Source organism: Mytilus edulis, chromosome 5 (assembly GCF_963676685.1).
Source record: "Mytilus edulis chromosome 5, xbMytEdul2.2, whole genome shotgun sequence".
Lineage (NCBI taxonomy): Eukaryota > Metazoa > Mollusca > Bivalvia > Mytilida > Mytilidae > Mytilus > Mytilus edulis.
In genome coordinates, this window is record NC_092348.1 from 18929977 (window position 1) to 18935736 (window position 5760).

At 32.8% G+C, this 5760-nt stretch overlaps 1 pseudogene; it reads left to right on the forward strand.

Annotated features, from left to right (window-relative positions):
* Window positions 1-4632: 4632 nt before the first annotated feature.
* LOC139524968 (uncharacterized) lies at window positions 4633-5480 on the forward strand (annotated as a pseudogene).
* The last annotated feature ends 280 nt before the right edge of the window (window positions 5481-5760 follow it).

A 5760-nucleotide genomic window follows, 5' to 3' on the forward strand; every position in this document is an offset into this window, starting at 1 on the left:
ACATTGTTGATTTCTTATTTCTTCGATTCCTCATAATAAGATAGAGAATGGAATCATGTATACTATCTCATACTAATTCGTTTGATAGTGGCATTTCTACACAATAAAGAGAACAGTCACCTTTATATGATAACCTTGAACCATATAGAATTCTAAGGCAGATAAACTGAGAGATAAAAAAAAGCATAATTATATACAATATGATAACGTCTTCTTTTTGCAATGCAACTATACATCATGGAGAAATTACTGACAGGAATAAAGCAAAGAGATGCTAGGTAGACAAAATGAGTTGATATATGAATTATGTATAAACATTCATTGACAGACCTTTTACTAGAACTGTTATCTCATTATTACATCGTTTGTTTTACTTTTGATCTAGATCTAGAATCGATCAAAAGAAAATATATGAAACAGTCTACACATTACAAGACATATCAAGGGAAAGATTAAACAGACAAAAGAGCACTTTAGCGCAATAACCCACATTGTTAAGGCTCTGTGTATAAATTATCTTGAATATTGAAAAACAACATTCGTCATACATAGACTAGGACGTAACTGAAAGTCATATTTTCATTATAATATCGTGTCTAATAACAGTTTAAAGAACGAAATGGCTAAGTGTGCTTACACTGATGTATGTGTCGATGTTAACGTAAATGAAATAATGTTGTGTTAATCACGAGCCCATCAAAATTTTGAAGACATTTATAAATTTACGATAATTTAAAGGATTCTCCTAAACTTACGACACTTTCAAAAACTTCACTTAGGACTTATATGGGTCATTAGATCATATTTGACTATGTGCAAGTCCTAAGATACGTATGTTTGTCTGTGCTACAACAGAGAGCTTCCTTAGGATAAGAATCAAACTTCATGTAAACATGCTTTACGGTTTGATGCATTTGAATACTCACCCACTTCCTGATTTCCGAAAACTGGTTACACTTTTTTACTAAACCAATAACCTATCTTCGTTGACAATGTTATTGGTACATACATTAAGTAATACATGCAAGTGGTATACCTGTTGAATATTAATAAAATGCATCATCAGCTAAAGTATTTATATATAAATAATATTAAATAGCAGAATTCAAGTACATACTTCAATATTTACACAGGCGTACTGAGCAAATGTTAAGATTTATTTTATTTTCTTCCTTCAAATTCGACCTCGTTTTTCTAGTTTGATTTCCCCATCTTAATAAAACCTATCGTTATGTGCCATGTTTTCATGCAGACGCTGTGACCTAAAGTATTACCGTGTTTTACCACAATTCAGAGGCGTAACTCAGTGTTATTTAATAAACGATATTTTATAGTAAACATATATTCGTTTACATGGAAATTCGTTTGTTCAGAACATTACGTAGCATTGCCTATATTGGCAATATTCCTCGTTAATTTAATTTGACTTATGTCCAGACGTATAGTAAATCAACACTACTATATGTCTATTACCATACTGGATAATACATCACGAAGGCAAAGTCAATGTTTCATTAGGCTCAGCCAATATAAAATACTTCCATGTCCAAATGTTTAAATGTGTAATTACACAAGGTACAAGCAATATTATTTCTCTTACATTTGTCTGTTGCAAGGCCTTTCATGGATGTTTTGTTAATTGTTTTGCAGATACAACAAATATGCAAGATATAAGTTGCAAAAGTAATCCCCTTAAGATATGGAATTAACACGAAATGTACCATGTGAGATTTGACAATTTTATATATCCACTTTCAACAGATCCTGTCCGATGCACATATGTACATTAGATTAAGATACAGTATTTAGGATCAATAGACATAATAGACTCTGAGATGACATGAAAGCAGAAATAAAGAGATGTGATATGTGATATGAATGTCAATTAGATAATTTTCCACCAGAATTAAAATGACGTCATTTTAATTGTGGTGGATAATGGTTTCATTTAAGTCTATCTCAGAGTCTTGTTTGTCTATTGATCATATATGATGTATCTTAATTGAATATAATTACATTAGATGTAAATTTCATATCAGCCTTAAATTCTGATTGGTCAAAATCATATGAAATCTAAATTTAATCAGCCTATACAATTTCAACTACCGGAACTATTTTTTTATTGATCGATTATGTACACAAATGCACACAAATGCCGACAATGAAATTAACATGTTTCCGAGTTGTAGTTTTCATTATTAATAAAGATTGTTTTTAAAAATCCAACACAACAATAAATTTATAAATAGTTGAAATAAAGAAATGTTGTCGTTTGGATTGTTAGTAAAAATAACTAATGTTTTAATATCGGAAGTGAAGAAAAAATCGTCTGCTAATGCTAATAGCAAGTTTTGGCATCAACAATGTGGTCTGATCAGAACAGTCTGGGTAGATATCTGGGGAATCTTCCACCAGAAATTTCATCTGATGATGAAGAATACATACTTGCAAACATTGGCCTTTTTGAGCTGCAACCTGTGGATCTAATAGACACAGAAATTGAGCTATTTTCTGAGCAGATCATCCCACCATCTGAGCCAGAACTGGCAGAAGAAACAATCCAGCCAGGTCCATCTTCTGATTTACAGACCCTGGAATCTGTTTTGCCAATCTGCCCTAAAAGATTTAAGACAATGGAAGAGAATGAGCTTCAGTTCCTCAAGGAAAATTTCCATCAGTCTAAAGCGACAAAAAACAACACAAAATGGGGAGTCAAACTGTTTCAGGGTGCGTTTAATTTATATGAATACATTTAGTTTATGGTGCATGTTTTTTCATTAAAAAGGGTGTTTTAAACAGACAAAAATAGACATTGAAAAATCATAAATTCTGTCTCCTTTTCATTGAGCTATGATATATTCAAAATTCCAAAAATGTGATTACCAGAATTAACACTTGCTCTTGGATTTTTCATATCTGAAAACTTCTTTATAAATGCTTTTAATTAGAAAAAATCATTGAACATATAATTGAGATTCGACCATTTTCAATCAAATAAAGGCAACAGTAGTATACCGCTGTTCAAACTCATAAATCCATGGACAAAAAACAAAATCGGGGTAACAAACTAAAACTGAGGGAAACGCATAAATGTAAGAGGAGAACAACGACACAACACTACAATGTAACTAACACACACAGAAACAGACCAAGCATCAGACAAAATCCCACCAGAATAACAAATATAACATCAAAACCAAATACATGAATTTGGGATAGACAAGTACCGTGACACGTCTTATCGCAATGTCAATATACACTCAAAAATAAGAGAAAACAAACGACGCAACGTTAAATTGTAACACACACAGAAACGAGCTATAATATAACAATGGCCATATTCCTGACTTGGTACAGGACATTTTTAAAGGAAATAATGGTGGGTTGAACCTGGTTTTGTGGCATGCCAAACCTCGCACTTTAATGGCAATGTTAAATATAACATAGAAATGGCAACATAATATTACAGGACTACAATACAAATAAATAGGAAAACGTATTAGACAAAGAAACACATGATTAATGAATAACAAAAAGCATCAGGTTTAAAATTTAATACGCCAAAAACGCGCCTCGTCCTTACAAGACTCACCAGTGACGCCCAGATATAAAAGATCGAAAGCGAAAAAAAGTACAAAGTTGTACAGCACTGAAGATCAAAAGATTGTGTCAAATAGGGTTAAGTGTTTATGCTTGGGATAAGAACATCCTTATTATTTAGAACAATTAATGCTATTGCAAACAGTAAATTTTATCAAATGAATATAACAGACATACAAATTGAAACTGAGATTTGGAGAAACATCTTGCTACTTTCATGGAAAAAAATCCATAATGTGTCAATGGCAATTTTACAATAAATTTAAAAACATTGCAATAAATTTTGAATTTACAGAATCCAGAGCCCAGCAATATAATAAATACACGAGAAAAAAATACTATTAAAACAAAACAAAACCTTGGATAACTTTCTTTAAATGGGAACCTTAGCAGGGATTCGAACCCTGATTACCTGTTGATTACAACAGTTGTAATAACCATTATACTATAATGTACCAAGGTGTGTGTAACAAGAAAGCTAACCAATGTTTTGCTAGATCTATAAAAATTAGATATACATTAAAAAAATGTTATATTTTTTCAATGCATTGTTGAGACTGTCATGGAGGAACATTCTATTGCTACATGTACATACAAGTGTAACGAATGATGAATTATCATAAAATACATTTGGAGAAAACTAATCAAACACATTAACAAATCACCAGTACTACTGAACATCAGGTTCATGACTTAGGACATGTGCTAAAAAATGCAGTGAGTTTAAATGTTTTTATAGGTACCATCCTTCACCCTTACTGAAAACAATAGTGTAACATTACATCATAGAAAACACACTATAAAATATATGTTATAATGACTCAAATCAATCAATAAACATGTACAAGTACATGTACATACATTTATTTATATGAGATAAAAATTAAACAGTTATTTTTTAATACACTTTAGTACTGTACAGTATACATGTAAAATTGTTCAATTTGTTTTTCAGGATGGTGTCTTGAAAGTTCGGGTGGTCATACGGATTTCAACACGGTCACTAAAATTGACCTCAACATCAAACTTCGCCATTTCTAGCAGAGGCAAAGCCTAAAAACACAGAAATAAGAGCACAATCTATGCCCCAAGAACATGCTGGCCATTCATTTTGTATCTAGGGGTTAAGAGTTCCACCACTAGCTGAATTTAAACTCTTTCGACTTCAAAATAGATGCAGATGGTGTCGAGTATATCATGGTAAAACAAACCAAAAAAAACATTCAGGGTGGTGTGTCAAGTGAAGAAGCCCCTTCAGATAAGTTCATGATTCCAATGTGGCTGAAAAGAGATTTTGTCCACTTTCCACATTGAAAGAACTCATAGCAAAAACAGACCCAACTGCAAAATCCCTTTTCAACCGCATCGTAAAGGACTTGGATGTCAGCCGCGGTGCAAGCGTATTGGATACAACACAAACATTAGCTAAACGTACATACAGTGGTTTAATGTCGGATATTAGCAAGAATACAAAACGTAGTAAGGTTTACACTGCTCACTGCTTACGAGCCACAGCCATACAATGTATGAACGACGCCGGACATGAACTGAGACATATAATGTAGATGACTGGCCATCGAAATGAATCATCCATAAGAAGTTACAACCGTCACTGTTCCGTAGGCCAAAAAACATCACTAAGTCTTACCTTGTCGAGAATTGCAACTGGAAATGATGCCACCTCAGTTCAACCGACTGCACCAACTTCGACCGCACTCTGTCCTAACTCAGGTTCCATTGATCAAAATGTTATTCCTTCGAGTCCGAATACTGCCAACTTGACAAGCACTCTGAATAGTGCAGGAATTATGAATAATTCTATGTTTTCTAGCTTTACATTCCATATCAACCTCCCAAGCACAACTACACATCAAAGCTAGTCTAGCCACGCACATTTGAATTTTGCATCAGTACAGAAATTACTACACACTACAAATAGGACACGCACTTTTTTGTTAAATATATTTGTTTTCAAATGAATTAATGATTCGGGCAGTTTTCAAGTGATTTCATTGTTAAATTTGTTATTTAAATTATTAAATTGTTGATTAATTAATGAGTTTTTAAGTTTTTAAGTGTTCAGGATAAAGTGCCCCAGGTGGATGATAATTGACATCGTGACCCGCTCACCACACCAATCTAAATATGATTAAAAAAAAA